The sequence below is a fragment of the Hyaena hyaena genome, unplaced genomic scaffold (assembly GCF_003009895.1).
Source record: "Hyaena hyaena isolate Hyena2069 unplaced genomic scaffold, ASM300989v1 scaffold_179, whole genome shotgun sequence".
NCBI lineage: Eukaryota > Metazoa > Chordata > Mammalia > Carnivora > Hyaenidae > Hyaena > Hyaena hyaena.
This window is the reverse complement of record NW_024080812.1, coordinates 332096-349107: the sequence shown is the minus strand read 5'-3', so window position 1 is coordinate 349107 and position 17012 is coordinate 332096. Positions and strand designations below refer to the sequence as shown.

General features: G+C 46.7%; 1 long non-coding RNA gene across 1 annotated transcript; it reads left to right on the top strand.

Annotated features, from left to right (window-relative positions):
- Nucleotides 1–10863: 10863 nt before the first annotated feature.
- On the top strand, nucleotides 10864–15633 carry LOC120237445. The gene is made up of 3 exons (XR_005529956.1): nucleotides 10864–10997; nucleotides 13971–14039; nucleotides 15079–15633. It is a non-coding gene; the product is annotated as an uncharacterized LOC120237445 (long non-coding RNA).
- The last annotated feature ends 1379 nt before the right edge of the window (nucleotides 15634–17012 follow it).

Below are 17012 nucleotides of genomic sequence, written 5' to 3'. Positions count from 1 at the left end.
CTAGGATGCAACTACTAGGGATCACTTGATTTCAAAGTAGAATCTGAGGGGCGCCTGGGTGGCTTAGTCGGTTAAGCGTCCGACTTTCGCTTAGGTCATGATCTCGCGGTTCGTGGGTTCGAGCCCCGCGTCGGGCTCTGTGCTGACTGCCAGCTCAGAGCCTGCCGCCTGTTTCAGTCTGTGACTCCCTCTCTCTCTGACCCTCCCCTGCTCACGCTGTCTCTCTCTCTCTCTCCTAGAAATAAATAAAAACCTTAAAAAAAAAAATCAAAGTAGAATCTGAATACTGATTCCCTTAGCCTCAAAAATGGTTGGCTTCATCAGATGTTGCTTCTTGGATTCACCTGCCAACTGTTGCCAATCCCTCCCTGCCCGCCTCGTCTTCACTCACACCCTACAGTGCCCCACGGTTGGCAACATTCTGCCAGTGACTCCTGGAGCCTTCCCTAGCCTCTCCTAACTTCTAGGTAGCTTTACAGAGAGGAAATATAGCCTCAGGGAGAGACCAGAAGGTCTGGAGCTAAATGGACTGAGATTAATACCCTTATAGCTGACTCTAGGAGAATCTCCTACGCACTCTGACCTTTACTTTCCTCTTCTGTAAAATAAAAATGGCAATACTCTTTTTAATAAGATTGTGAAGTTTAAATGAAATAATGTTGATAAGGTACAATAGTGCATAGCACATCCCTCCAAGCCCATTGTATCCTCTTTTGCCTCTTGCCCTTGACTGTGGCAATGCATATGCCATTCTCTTTATGCTGTGACAGAAACTTCTAATTATCCTCAAGTGATGTTCTCTTTCTCTTTCCTCTTAGTTTTACCTTGACAGATGGCAACTTAAAGACTATATTCTCCAGTCTCCCTTACTGTTAGGAGTGGTCATATGACTAAGTGCTGGCCAGTGAGATGGAAGCAAAAATGATGTATGGAACATCTACCAGAGGGAATTGTTTGCCTTCTACATCTTCTTTTTTTATGTTTTTATTTATTTTTGAGAGTCAGAGAGAGAGAGTGTGAGCAGGGGAGGGTCAGAGAGAGAGAGATACAGAATCTGAAGACAGGCTCCAGGCTCTGAGCTAGCTGTCAGCACAGAGCCTGACGCGGGGCTCAAAGTCAGACGCTTAACCGACTGAGCCACCCAGGCGCCCCTACGTCTTCTTATTCCCTGGGATGTGGAGGTGGTGCTGGTGAGTTCACTTTGATCATGCAAATGAAGAAAACATCCTAGAAGATAGTAAGGTAAGATAGAAGGCAGCTAGGCCCTGGACAACTTGTGCCATGGGACCATCTACCCAGCCTGGACCACCTCGCTGCCTATGCATTATTATGTAAGAGAAAAAAATAAGAGTCTTCTCAGCCTTGTGCTCATCTCTAAGGACTTGGCTTAGATGTTACTTCCCTAGAAAGCTGTCTTTGATTCTCCCTGGACCAGCACTTCCTGTGAGCTTTCACCCATGCCTTCACTGGAGGACGTATCAGAGAATCCTATAAAAGCTTGTTGACTTGTGTGCTACGCACACACCCCACCTGGTCCAACCTAGGAGCACTTTGAGGCATAGACCAGAATCTTACCTGCCTGTTTTTTGCAGAATCTGAAATACAGTAGGAACTTAGTAAATGTTGACTAGATCAATGGTAGTGTCGTACATTTTCATTCTGCCTTGGTTCTCACCTACAGGAATTTTAAGCATGTCCTCATTCTTAATCCCAAGCAAAACCCTGAAGAACAATTCCCATTCTCTCCGTCTTCAAACGCACCTAGTACTTTCTTCCATGTCCAGCGAGCTAAGTCAGGCCCCAGGAAGAAGTACTTCCCAAAGTGCAGCCCAGTGCTAGATCCCAGTCCATGGCCCCTGTTATCAGATGGCCTTCACCCAAACAGGAGACCTGGTGGTGTTTTGGGTAGGTCTGTGAGGTGAAGCAGGAATTACCCTTCCTAGATTACTTTTGCTTTGAAAACCTGGGTAAAAGGAGTAGGGGGCTGTAGAAATCAATCAAATTTAATTGGAAATGGTATGCAAGCTCTTTTATAATTTTCTTTTCAATTTATATACAGCTATGGTGGTCTGTTTACAAATCCGGGGGGCGGGGGGGGCGGTGCGGGCAGCCCTGGTGAATTTCTCTGGTCACTGTGTAGAGAGTAGCACACACTGTCCAAGGGACCAAGGCTTCGGCAGCTGCTCTGAAAGCTGGGACCATGGCCTCCAGCCAGCCTGTCCTTGAAGACACTTCCCAAGAGCCTTGGGCTTGGCAGCACTCAGATGCTGCTGTTTTTATTAGTGCTTCCTTTTCTTCCTTCCTTCCTTCTTTCTTTCCTTCCTTCCTGCTTCCCTCCTTTCCTCCCTCTCTCCTTCTCTCTCTCTTTCTTCCTTCCTCCTTCCCTCCCTTCCTCTCTCTTCCTTCCTCCCTTTTCTTCCTTCCTTCCTTCCTTCCTTCCTTCCTTCCTTCCTTCCTTCCTTCCTTCCTTCCTTCCTTCCTTCCTTCCCAGAGCAGAGGAATGTACCCTTGAGCCAAAGAGGAATGAGAATGATACTTTTGAGAAGAAAGAGAGAAGCTCAGAGTGAGGCAACAGACCCCACATTTGTGTCAGGCATGTCCTCTACTGGGACAAGGAGATTATAGTGGTTTACTGTCCCTGGTGTTCGAGCCAGAATCCCACACATTTGTGGAGGGAGATAAAGAGCTGAGCTCCCTAGGCCCCAGACTCTGAGGGGCTATGCTTACATTTCCTCCCTAGTGGAGCATGGGGTGGGGTGGGTGGGAGGGGCAGCCACCTTCAAATAAGCCATCAAGCAGGGGAATCCTTTGCCACCATTCATCCCCTGGGCACACCCTCATGGGTTCACATTACCTAATGCAAGGTCACCATTCCAAAGTTCATGCTCACCTTACTGAAATGTGTTCAGGCACCATAATATGTGGAAGTCAGGAATCTTTGTAATCTTAAACTTTAAAATACTCAGTGTGTGTTGATTTTAAATGGTCCCCCTTTTATACTACATTCTAGAATAGATATCCCGACGCACACACCAAGGTCTTAAGAAAAACATCACTGGGGATAATCCAAAATTAAGACAGTTTTATGTTTTGACTTAATTGTGTCTGTGAATTGAGAAGAACACTGACTTTATTCAGCTTTGGTCGGGGAGTATCTCAGAAGCTGAGCTGAGGGTCAGTGATCTCCCCCAATGGACTGTTAAGGTGTGTGATTTGTATTGAACATGGACGCCTCCAGCCAGTCTCTCTGCATGCCCCTCCCCCCAGCACCTTCTCTCTGAGTGAAGTTAAGAGAAATCCTTCAGTTCATGGTTACCTCTGTTTCAACAGAGCTCAACTTTTAGAAGCACCAGAGTTTTAAAAATAGAGACGAAGTAAAAAGAAAAAATAGCGACAAGACTAATAATAAAAGCTATTTATTGAACTCATATTACATGCCAGGCACTACACTGTTTTCTCTACATGTTTTACCTTATTTTCAGGAAAACCTGTGAGATACATACCATTATTGTCACAACTTTACAGATGAAGAAAATGAGGCTCAGTGAAATGGTATACTTTCCCTAAGGTGATCCAAAGGCCAGGTGTGTCTGACTCTACAGTTTTAACCCCCGCACAATTTTGCAAGAGGGCTGGTTCTCAATGCAATGGGCAGAAACCAGGTCCCCCCATTTTGGGAAAGGCTGAGTCCTAGCACCCATACCTGATGGTCCTAGAAAAACACTCCCAATTCTTCTACTCCTGTTTAGGGAAGGGTCTGAATGGGAATTAAAGAGAGACAACAAAATAAGATGTCTGAGTTTCTTTCTTTGGTCTAATAAAAGTCTGGTTTTGCAGCTCTGAAAGTCCTAATCACGCTCCACGTTAAAAACTTCAGAAATTTTGGGATGCCTGGGTGGCTTAGTCCATTAAGTATCTGACTCTTGATTTGCGTGCATGTCATGATCTCATGGTTCTTGAGTTCGAGCCCATATCAGGCTCTGCACTGACAGCACGGAGCCTGCTTGAGATTCTCTCTTCCTCTCTCTGTCCCTCCCCGACTCATGCTCTTTATCTTTCTCAAAGTAAATAAATAAAAATTAAAAAAAAAAAAAAAAACCTTCAGAAACTTTATCTCCTGGCGTTTGGCTACAGCCTCTTCTATAAGGTACAAGAATTCAGCAGAACTAGCTTCAAGGAGGAACAGCTCATGTGGTCACACAGGCCACTGAGCTTAGAAAGGCCCGTGTGTGGTCCAATGTTCCGCTGTAGCTGTCCTGAAATTGTTGGGGCGCCTGGATGGCTCAGTCGGTTAAGCATCCGACTTTGGCTCAGGTCATGATCTCACAGTTTGTGGGTTCGAGCCCCACGTCGGGCTCTGTGCTGACAGCCAGCTCAGAGCCTGGAGCCTGTTTCAGATTCTGTGTCTCCCTCTCTCTCTGACCCTCCCCTGCTCATGATGTCTCTCTTGCTTTCTCTCAGAAATAAATAAAACATTTTTAAAAAAAGAAAAAAAAAGAAATTGTTAATAATTTTTAATTTTTTTTAAGTTTGTTTTTTATTTTTGACAGAGAGACAGACAGAGCACAAGCAAGGGAAGGGCAGAGAGAAAGGGAGGCACAGAATCTGAAACAGGCTCCAGGCTCTGAGCTGTCAGCACAGAGCCCAACGCAGGGCTCAAACCCACAAACTGTGAGATCATGACCTGAGCTGAAGTCTGACGCTCAACTGACTGAGCCACCAAGTGCCCCTAAGTTGTTAATAGTTTTTTAAATGAGAGGTCATGCATTTTCATTTTGCACTGGGCACAGCAAGTTACTAGCTAGTCCTGTAATTTAAGAGATGCAAATAATGCATTTTGACATGGCATAGCTACAGCTATGAACTACCCCAGAGCCAGAGCTGACATGCCTTTGGCACTTCCTTGTCAGCTGTTTGTGTGGAGAGTAAGTGACCACAGGAAGCCTCACAAAGGACATGTCCACCCTCCCGCCCTGCAGCAAGAGCTGGTGTTGGCCGCAGAGCAGGTGAGCCTTCAGAAGAGTAGAGGGGAATTGAAAGGGGGGAGCCCTGATCCTATCTGAAAATCCCAGGAGAATGGGGAGAGAGGGCTCTGGGTTCCCTGAGTTTGGGTTTGCCTGATGCCCTAATTGATGGCAAATAGTCTGATTTCAATGCCTCTGACATGAGTATGTCCTTCCCATCTCAAGTCAGAGCTGGGAGCCTTTGGTACCCCCTGTTTTGAAGCCCAACCATTGAGCCACCACACCGTTGGAAAGGCTCTGCTTAAGCAGGCGGAGGAGGCTGGGGCGGGGCACAGTCCACAATGGCTCCTCGCCAAAGGCTGCCAAGAGGCCTGGAGGTCCTGCCTCTCGTTTAGCCATAGAGAAGCCAAAATTGAAGGACAGAGTTATGAAGGAGAATTGATGCCATCTGGTTTGGTTTCTGTCTTCACCCCCGCCTCCAACACGCAGCCATGTCCCTACCTTGCTCATTGGCTTTCTTGTTTATAATTTTTCCCGATGCCCCCCCAACCCCCACAACTGCCAACAGTAAGATGTCTTCTAGAAAGCTTCTCTGTGGATGCTGGGTCTCAGGGAGCCATCCCTGCCATGCCCAGAATCGTGCCCTAAGGTCAGTGTTGTCATTACATGTTAGAGAGGGACAGCAGAGATCCTAGTTCTTGGGCTCTGGACGCCATGCCATCAGCTGGAGATGGGGATGAAATGGGCCGGTTGGGGGAGGCGACCTCTGTGAGACACACCATCTGGAGACCATTGGAGATTTATAAAGAATTTGTCCAATCATGAAGCCCTGGAAGTGCGTTTCAAAAACCAGGTCCTTGGGGCACCTGGGTGGCTCCATGGGTTGAGTGTCCGACTCTGGCTCAGGTCATGATCTTGCAGTTTGTGAGTTTGAGCCCCACGACGGGCTCTGTGCTGACAGCTCAGAGCCTGGAGCCTGCTTCCAATTCTGTGTCTGCCTCTCCCACGCTCATGCTCTGTCTCTCTCTGTCTCTCAATAGTAAATAAACGTTAAAAAATTTTTTAAAGAAACAAACCCAGGTCCTTTTCTGCTGGATTCTCATGATTTCTCCTCTTGTTCAGCTTCAACCTTGTAAAGTCAAGCTTTGTGAATGATCACTGCGAGGCATCTGGAGACATTTGCTCACTGCTTCCCCAGCTCCCTTTCCCAGAGTTTGGGACATTAAGCCTCAGACTCCTCAGGCCGACTTTGGCCATCCCTGGCTGCCCTGTGCTGTCTCAATGCCGTCTGCCCCCATGGCCCTTCTCTGGCTGACTCTGAGCTGGCAGCCGGCTTCGGGCCCTGCGTTGTCATGGAGAGGGTTTTAGAAACATATTGTTGGATTGCGGGGCGTATTTCTGCCACCTGGAAACAAGTGGGTTTGCAGAATAGCCACGGTGGAGGGAAGGAAAGGGCCCCTGGATGGCAGAACTGGTGCCTGTGTAGCGGGCTGTGGTGGAGGGACGGGAGCCCACATCGCTGTTTGGTATTCTGGACAGGCAGCGCCTTGCTGATCGACTTGTTTCTATAGGACTCCTGGGAGCACGCATCAGACAGAAGGCCACCGACGCAGCAGAAAAGTTTGCAGATTCTAAGGAAATGAAGTGCCGTGCCGCCCAGTCTGTGGTGAGGGAGGCCAAGCAAGCTCCCATTTAGATACGCCGATGTAAATTGATGCTTCATGCAGTCACGGTGCCCTTTGCCCATGTGCACCAGCAGGCTGCCCTTGATCGTCTGGGACAGCTCCTTAAGGGACATCTATTTCTGCATGAGACCTGGACACCCCAGCCATCTGGGCATCTTCCTCCTGCCCCGTGCCCAGTGCCTGAGGGGCTTCTGACCGCCCATTTAGGGCACCAGTCACCTTGCTGTTTGCTGCTTTGTAGGTCAAAAAACAGTTGAAGATAAACAATTTCATATCGTTTGGCCAGATTGAAAGCCGCAGGGCATCTGGCACCTGTCATCAGGATTAGACAGTAAGAACAGTAAAGAAAGTCAGTATTAGGGGGCGCCTGGGTGGCTTAGTCGGTTAAGCGGCCGACTTTCGCTTAGGTCATGATCTCACGGTTCGTGGGTTCGAGCCCCGCGTCGGGCTCTGTGCTGACTGCCAGCTCAGAGCCTGGAGCCTGTTTCAGTCTGTGACTCCCTCTCTCTCTGACCCTCCCCTGCTCACGCTGTCTCCCTCTCTCTCTCCTAGAAATAAATTTAAAAAGCATAAAAAAAAAAAAAAGTCAGTAGTAGATTTCTCTTGCCCAACAAGTGTAATCTGTTACTCTCAAAATCATTCTAGACTCTAGAACTTTGTGTACATCTGAAGACTTCACCTTCCAAATGATGTACCTGCTACCAAACATGTCCATGAAGTTCCAAAGTATACTTTCCCTTCAAGGCTTTCCCTTGAACTTTGTACAGTTTTTCTTCTGCTGCTTGAAGTAGGAAACCAGATCAGTTGTGGTCCCCACATAGAGAAGAGACTTCTGAAAAGTACTTTCTAGGGGCACCTGAGTGGCTCAGTCGGTTAAGCATCCAACTTCGGCTCAGGTCATGATCTCACGGCTTGTGGGTTCGAGCCCCACGTCAGGCTCTGTGCTGAATGCTTGCTCACAGCCTGAAGCGTGTTTCAGATTCTGTCTCCTCCTCTCTCTGCCCCTCCCCCACTCATGCTCTGTCTTACTCTGTCTCTCAAAAATAAGTAAATATATATTTTTTAAAAAGTACTTTCTAGCAGATAACAAAGATTTGTTATCTGGTTCATCACTGGTGGGAGAAACTGTACATGTTTTCATTCCTTGTAGGTTCTTTTTGCTAGAAGTTTTGGCAACTTGTGGAAAATCCCTTAGAGTTGGCTTGCCTACACTTATCTATGTAGATCTGATGTCTATGGACTATGAACACATTTTGAGTCGGGACCCCAAGAGTAAATGATCAGTTTCTAAGGCACCTTCTCTCTTCTTTCTCCTCCCTGGGTCTTATTTCATCTGCCTGAAGATGGTTCCAGAGAGGGGCCTCTGATCCCTTTGTTGAAATATTGACTTACTAAGCCATGCTCAGACTCACAAGATATGTGTCTGAATTTTTCTGCCGACACTTCATTTTACTGTTCTCTGGCCTCTCCTCCCTTTTTATTCTTGTCTTTTATTTCTATGTTCTCACTGTATTTTCTCCTTTCTTGAACATAGTGATGTTTTTACTTATTTTAATAATCCTTCGTAAACCAGCCTTTTCTCTTCCCAAAGCAGCTCACTTTTCTCCCTGACTGTCATTTGTTTCCGTTTCTTTTTAGTGACTGCAGGAAATGGGAGCCCACGCAGAATTCTCGACTCACCTACAGCAATAGCGGCAGACACTGAAAAGTGAGGCCAGAGCTTTTGGCTGGGCCCGTACCAAAAAAATTAAACTGCTTCACTCCTAATATTCTTTTGTTGTGAATCTCAAGAAGCTGGTCTGGCAAATGAGACGGGTGTATCAGGTGAGGTTAAGCCCACCCTACCGGATCTCCTTTGCAGGAAAGAAGCGGGTGAACCACCAGACTTTCTGACTCAAACCCCTGGCTTCACAAGGTAGTGAAAACAAGCACTCGCCTATGCATGAGAGAGGAGCCAGTTATAACTGGGAATTCTAAGCACAGGCAATACCCAGAAAATAAAACATGCGGCTGGCAGCCCAGAGATGGAAAGAGCAAAGGAGAGACTTTTCTTAAACTGCTCTAGTGGGTAGGTGGTTTTTTTCTTTCTGCCTTCATAAAACCATGTACTTAGGGTCAGTTGGGAAGCCAAGTCCTTGACCTTGACACTTGCAGCCATCCCAATAAGATCAGAATGAGGGGAATGTGGGAACCCCCAGTATAATGTCTGGCCCAGGGGAGGACACTTATTCATATCATTCAAATGGAGAGAGGGATGGGAGGTGTCTCATTTACCTTTGAATTCTTACATTTGATCTAGTGGAAGAGGAAGCCTAGCCCCAAATGACACAAATTTGTCAGGAAGGAAAGAGTTGCCAAGAAACAAGGAGACAAGGTGGTAGGGAGGATTTGCCAATGGGAGTTAATCACATGTGTAAAATGAACTTAATTTAAGCCTGCTTTCCAGAGCAGTGGTTCTCAAAGTTTAAAGAGCAGCACAAATTACCTGGGGATCTGGGAAAAAAGCGGACCCTGAGTCAGAATTTCTGTGACGGAGCCTGAGTTCTTCATTTCTAAGCTCCTAGGGATGCCAGTGCTGATGGTCTGTGGACCACAGTAAGTAGCAAGGTTCTAGAGCAATGGACCCAATAGAACTTTCTGTGATGGTGGACATGTTCTCTGTTTATGCTGCCCAATAGGGTGGCCATCAGCCCGTGTGGCCACTGAACATTTGACAGGTGGCTAGTGTGATGAAGGAGCTTGAATTTTTAGTTTCCTTTCAATTTGACTCATTTAAATTGAAACAGGCTTATATGGTTAGTGATTCCTGAAAGCACAGGGTGAGAGCAGTTCTCAAACTTAGAGGCACATTGGAATCACCTGCAATCACAGATGGCAAGGTCCCACCCCTAGCATAGCTGATGCTGATCCTGCTGGCCTTGACCTCCAAGGGTCAACCTTGGAAGGGTCCACCTTCCCAGCTGTGGTAGCTTTAGGATCAGCATAAGAACCTCATCTTTTCCCCAGGCAGTGAGCCTCAGTCTCACCCTCAGTGCCAGCACGACCCATCAAGTCCAGATGAGGTGAGTTTTCTCCCTGCAGGCCTTACGCCTGCACAAAATGGGTGGTGATTCAATTGGCTAACACTGGAGGGCTCTGGGAGGGCCCCGCCTTTTTAAATGTTTATTTATTTTATTTTTGAGAGAAAGAGCATGCACGAGGAAGGGGCAAAGAGAGAGGAAGAGAAAGAACCCTAACCTCTTCCCCCAGGAGGGCCCCCTTTTAAAAAATATCTTTTCTGAGGGCATCTGGGTGGCTCAGTTAAGTATCTGACTCTTGATTTTGGTTCAGGTGTTTGAGAGTTCAAGCCCTAAGTCGGGCTCTGTGCTGTCAGCTTGGAGCCTGGGGCCTGCTTCAGATTCTATGTCTCCCTCTCTCTCTGCTTCTCCCCTGCTCACGCTCTCTCTCTCTCTCAAAAATAAATAAACATTTTAAAAAATGTAAAAAGATGTATCTTTTCTGGGGCACCGAGGTGGCTCAGTCAGTTCAGCATCTGACTCTTGATTTCAGCTCCAGTCATCATCTCACAGTTTCTGAGTTTGACTACCACGTCAAGCTCCATGCTGGCAAAACAAATAAACTTTAAAAATTAAAAAAAAAAAAAATCTTTCCCAGGGCACCTGGATGGCTCAGTCAGTTAAATGTCCAACTTCAGCTCAGGTCATGATCTCTTGGTTCATGAGTTCAAGCCCCACATTAGGTTCTCTGCTGTCAGCACAGAGCCTGTTTTGGATCCTCTGTCTCCCTCTCTTTCTGTCCCTACCCCACTGGTCCTCTCTCTTTCTCTCTCAAAATAAATAAATAAATTTTATTAAAAAAATAAATGAAATAAAAATATTTTTAAAAATCTTTCCCACTGATTCCCAAGAAGTGACACAACATACTGGTTAGAAGCATTTGCTGTACAGTCAGACACAGTCCAGGTCCATTTATCCCCAATACTAGCTGTGTGACCTTGAGCAAGTTACTTAAACTCGGTGCCTCAGTTTTCTTATCTGTAAAATGTGAACAGTAACAGTACCTACCTGCTAGAGGCCTGGTGAGGATTAGGTGCTTAAAACAGTTGCACAGTGTAAGTGCTTAGTATGCTTTAGTTATCATGACCTGTAATCCCATCTTTTGCAAATTGTTCACTTTGGCTATGCATTTTGCTCACCCTGCAGGTTCTCTTCAAACAAGCAGATGTTCCTGGGAGGCACGCTCTGCCCACTCTACTATTTTGCTTAGGGCTCAGGGGCCCCCATCTAGGGTGTCCAAAGGCAGAAGAAAAGTGACAAAGCAGGAGGGCACCCCACTTCCCGATGCACAAGTGAGAGCCAGCATGGGCCACTCGGCCATCGCCCTGATACAAGCCAGGACGGGGACTCAGCTTGTACAAGCCCAGTACTGCAGCATTCCTCCAGGCGGCTCTCTGCGGGGCCAGTGGGGCCGGGAGGGATAGCGTTTTCTGAGCCTTCTTAGGAAAAGTCATTTGTTGAGGATGATGCAATGCGAATACACACCCACCTCTCTCCTTCTGCTCCCACATCTGTTCCTACAATGAGCCCATCAGCACTTTCCCAGGCTGGGCTTATCCCAGGCCCTGCTTCTCATTCCCATGGGACTGTAGCAGTGACAGAGGCATACCCCAGAATTTCTGCCAGGCATCACATCCTGCAGTACCAGTGCGCCTCCCACACCTCGCCTATGTGGTTCTGCTAAAGATACTACTGTAGAACCTGGCACCACGACAGAAACATCCTTTTCCCCCATTTTAAAACATTCTGTCATTGTAGCCATCATGGAGGAAGCCTTAAAACAAAATTTTGAGAATTATCATCAGATGTCAGTTTTATTGCCAAACATTTAGTAAACAAGGTAATCCCTCCCACCCCAACCCCAGGCTACAGCACATAATTGGAGGAACAGTTATTCCAGAGCCCCTTCCTTTGGATTGTTTGGGGCATGGCCAGACAGCAAGGGATACAGACAACTGCAAAGGGCGACCATCAAAGCCTGGTGTCCGCCAGGATCACCTGGCTGATGTGCAACCTACCTCATTCCTTCCTTTTTTACCCTCCCAAGTTTAGAATAACAATATCCATGAATTGAGTGCTATTACCCAGAGACTGTGCTACTTTCCAAGCATCAACTCATTTAACAACTGCCTACCATGTGGGATCTATTGTCCTCCTTTTATAGATGACGAGGGGGCCCATGGAATAGTAGCTAATAGTTGAAAAAAGTCAAGGTACTTGTTTCTTCACCAAACTCTTTGCCTTGAAGGTATGGTAGCCACATCTGTAAGTATGTGTGTGTGTGTGTGTGTGTGCGCGCGCGCACGCACGCGCGTGCACGCACGCACAGGGGCAGATATGGACCTACTGCCTTTCTGACAGTCCTGTGAAGTATACAAATGTCTGTCACAAAAACATGCCATCCATACTGTGCCAGTGGAGAGGAAGAAAGGCAGGAACACTTCAAAATGGCAGCTAATTTAAAAATCACTTCAGACTAAGTTTGTGCTCATGTGGGACACGAGAGTATTTGATGAATCAGGAAGTAACAACAGTGTAAACAATGATTACTACTGTTCCCCAAAAGGAAACCACCCTCCCCTTCTATATCCTAGCCTGTGCTACTAACTCCACCCTCTGTCCCAGCCCTGACTTAGGGGAAGCCAAAGCAGCACCAGGGCCCAGTATGAAGGGGCATGTAAAGGGATGTAGGGGGCTGGGAGGAGGTGCATGTACAGAGAGCCCCAGAGCTCCGTGGATCAGAGTACATAGGTGAGCAGAACAGGTGCTCTTCTATAGAGTCGTGTAATTAAAGCATGTGATTGGTCATAATACTGCAGGTGCTGCATCAGACACCGGAAGCCAAACGTATCACATGTAAGACCTAAACAACATTTCTAGAGCTGACAGTTATCCGCTGAGTCCCTGAAAGCCGCTTTCCAGGTTCTGCCAAGAAATGCCAGGTGTCCTTATGTTCACCAGCCAAATGTTTCCCTGGGACATGTAGAGCGGAGCTGCCATTCTACAGTGGAGAAAAGGAAGGTCCACATAGCAACCTATGGGGAAGCTCGATCATCTGGAAGTCTTAAGAAATAGAAAATTTGCTTCATTAAACTTTCTCATCAGTTTAGCATTGATCAGGAATCTTTTTGTTGGAACACTGAAACTGGAAACATTCTGAAAGGTTGAGTTTCTTGTCTTCGCTCCAATGGTTGAATGATGAAGCTGGTACCCTGTTTTAGTGATCTGAGACTCTGCATGGCCTGAGGCTCATTCTCTAGGTTGAGGATAACAACCATTTCTTCCAGGGTCATTATTTATGCTGCCTTTGTTAACATCATGGCAAATAAGACCCTTGAAGGTGTAATCTCTTTTTACTGTAATTGAAAGCTGATTAAGTACATGACCTTATGAATCCAACCTGATTAATCAAGGCTCCTGATTAATCAAAGGAAAGAGAACAACACTGACTGAATGATGATTTGTTGGCAGATAGTTGTCTCACTAGGAAACTGAAAAGGCTTGAAGTTAGTGCTTCGAGAACCATCAGATCTGCCTGTGGGTGGAAACGAGGGTGGGAAGGAAGGTAAGCCCAATGGGTAAATATAGATGTCTGCTCAGGACAATGAAGCAAAAATGGTTCCCAAGGTCAATAACGGACATTGTCTTCCCACTATGAAAAGAAGTGCCTGGCACACAGCAGACGTTCAATACCAATTCATCAAATGAATGGAGGCCTGCCCACCAGATCTATTCTTCATAGATTTTCTTAGATCGCCAATCATTGGTCTACCATCCATCCACTATCTGTCCCTCTCTCTATCTAGTATTTATGTGCTGACTATATGTGAAGTGCTAAACCGTAAGCTATAGGGGGTTTGATGGTAAACACTATACAGCCCCGTATGCAAATCAGGCACCCCTCTGTTTCAATGGACTTTTCAAAGGAAAGGGAATGATGACGAGTGGACTTTACAGAGTGGCCTGAACATACACTGCATTCTCAGATACCTGCCCTACTCCATACACTCTTCACCTTTGGCAAATCCTGGTTACTGCTCCCTTGAAGGTCCAGTCTGTGTGCTTCTGAGGGAAAATGTCCATCTTCCTGTCCAGATGGGGTGGAGGCACTGGTCCCTGCCTGAGCAGGACACTGGGCTAGCTTCACTGATGAGTCCGTCTGAAACAGTTTTGTCCTGCTTACTTCCTTGGTAATGAACCAAACAAAAGTTTCTTCTAACCCTTCTCATTCCTCCTGACTCTGCTTCGCATTCTCTTTTTTTCAGAGCTGGAGGATCCTCGAGAGGGCAAATGTGAAGGTCTGAGGCGGCTTCAGGGCTGCAATTTTCCGGATGGTAAGAAAACGTCCAGCATGGCGCTTGGAGGCGAATTCTGGGCACTTGGTAGAATGTTTACATCAAGGGAAGTAAGCCTTTCTTCATCCACCAGCCTCACTGCCCCACACTCCTTCAATGTTCCTTTGCTGCATTTCAGAATAAAAAACACTTCTCTCTGGTATCATGTCAAAGAGAAGAATATAAATAAAGGGACCAACAAAGGATTCTGGAAATTGTTCCCCATCAAAGGGCAACATGACCACTTATCCTAGAATATAGAGTTGGATCTATAGTCTGTAGGCAGAGGGGTCTGAAATTTGGAAGAACCATTCTTTACTATTACTAGGTTTGGCTTCTGTTTTTGCTTTAATTTTATTTCTCTATATGGATTTATTTTTTTAGTCCAAAAGTTTTTTTCTCCTTTACACAGTGCTTTCCTCTAAGTGTAAACCTCTAATTTGGTGACATTCAGACCTGGGCCTTTGCATCACATGTGACACTGTGATCTGCAATGTGCTTTTGTTTTGTTTTGTTTTCTTGAGGACTCTTTATTTCCTTAAAGTTTTTATTTAAATTCCAGTTAGCCGTGATGTGCTTTTTGAGACCATTCCTTTCTGCACTAGGTCATGACAGTACACTGTACTCTGGGCACAGTTCAGATCACATGGATCCTTTGATCCATGGATCACATGGATCACATGATCCTTTCTGTTTATGGCAAATTGCACCTGCAGTTCTAAAGTCACAGAACTGAGGGGCGCCTGGATGGCTCAGTAGGTTGGGCGTCTGACTTCGGCTCAGGTCATGATCTCATGGTTCGTGGGTTCGAGCCCCGCGTTGGGCTCTGTGCTGACCGCCACCTCAGGGCCTGGAGCCTGTTTCGGATTCTGTGTCTCCCTCTCTCTCTGCCCCTCCCCTGTTCATGCTGACTCTCTCTCTCAGAAATAAATAAAAAATTTTTTAAAAAAGTTTAAAGTCACAGAACTGAGAGACCTCTTTGACTCTGGTTCATCTTCACAGTGCTGAGGAGGACCAAAGTCATGATCCCTCTCCACAGGTAGGGGAAAACCAAGGCACAGAGAGATGATCTACCCAAAGTCACTCAGTAAGTCAGAAAACCAACTGAACAAAGGGCAAGGTAAGATCACCTGTGTACCTTTCAGTGTCTCATCCAGAAAGCCAGACTGTGTCCTTCTCGAGTGAACAGACATACTTTAGAAGAAGGTAGTTTTAGGTGGAACTTTCTATTATGGTTCCAAAGCTCTCTAGGAAATCAGGAGCCACAAGGTAAGAACCCGTAAGTATCAGATTAACCCTTTAGTTAAATGCCTCTGACTCACAGACAATGTCAATTATTACAGCTAGCTGCTGATAAACTGGTGACCAACAAGAAGAAAATTTGAGGGAAAAATTCACCCCTTCAAGAAAGAAACCTTGGCACAGCTCTCCTCCTGGTTACACATCTGAAATGTAACACCCAAGTACTGCTCCCTCTACACAATGATTTTGTATCTGCTGGCAGGCAATTGGGGCGGGGGTGCAGATGGAGTGTGTGTATGTATATGTGTGTGCATAACATCAGACATTTTAGGGACAATTCTGCCCAGCAGAATATACATGAATATGTCCAATATAGTAGTTCTCTACCCTGATTCTTGCTCTTTTTATGTTTTTCGTGCTTTGTTTTTGGTAAGTTTTATTTCCTGATCCAGATTTAATGAAAAAAGTAACGTTTTCTGTGATGAAGGCAGAGTCAACGGGTGGATATGGGGGGGGGGGCGGGGGGCTGATTTCAGCTTCATGGAAAGGAAGCACTCTAAGGGTTAAAGTTGCCTGAAGTCAACTGAATGGGAATATTTTTGGACTCGCAAGTATTTTCCCCCAGGAGCTAAATAAATGATCATGTCAGGACACACAGCCCCCTCCAACACCAGGAATCCATTTTCCCAGAAACAAACTAGACCAACCACAGCCCTCCTGCCTCCCTACTCCAGGTCAAGAAAGGCACAAAGAAGTCCAACAAATAATACTCAGGCGGTGCTTTGGATCCGGAAGACCTTGAGGTACCAGGAAAAGGGGTAATTGATGGCCCTTCCTGGCCAATGGGAAAGGTGAGGCACGGCGAAACTGGTTAAACACTGTCAGTCACAAGGGAGAGAGAACCAGAACTTAAGGGGGGAGGGAGAGATTCTCTTTTTCTTCTGTGCCAGAGGACGAGGGAGACGTACCACCACGAACAGCAAACACAACTCTCAACAGCAAAGGGGCAATCCCAGCCGCCGCAGATCACCGTCGGGGCCGCTGGGAGGACTCTTCCGCAGAGGAAATCCTAGCTCCAGACTCGCGGTGCCCACCGTCGGGGCCGCGTCCGGGTCAGGAGATTTAGGCAGGATTGGCCTGGGCAGGCACATAAGGTAGCTCTGCTTTTTAAGGCATGGCTGCTGTCCTTCGAGGAATGGGCTCACATCCACCCTGGGAGGTGGGCGTCAGGCCGCTGCCTCCCCTGAAACTACCCTGCAAGAAAGCATCAATTCGGTGGAACACTGCTGCCTAGGGAACACATCTCCTCCCCCCCCCCGGGGGGCTGGGGGCTTCCACTAAAGCCAAAACAGCGTCACCAAACCAACCAACAATACGTTTCTTGTGTCCCTTGGGAGAACAAGGAGAGAAAAAAGACACAAATTGATCATAATTTGCAGATGATTGTCTAACTAGAAAGCCTAGGGGAATTAACCAAAAAACGACCAGAACGAAGATCAGAATTTGCGCAAGTGGCAGATGAAAAGTCAAGCGTACAAGGAATCACTCGCTTTTGGCGTCACTCGCTTTTGGCGTCATTTGGTGTGGCCTGAGACGCTGCAAGAGCTATGCTTTTCTGCGTGGGCTCCGCGCTTTGTGCAACTTGCCACAGTAAAAAAGATGGAGGCGAGCCAAGGAGATGCCCCCTCCGCTGCGGTAACCGCAGTCACCTCAGACACCACTGTGCAACAG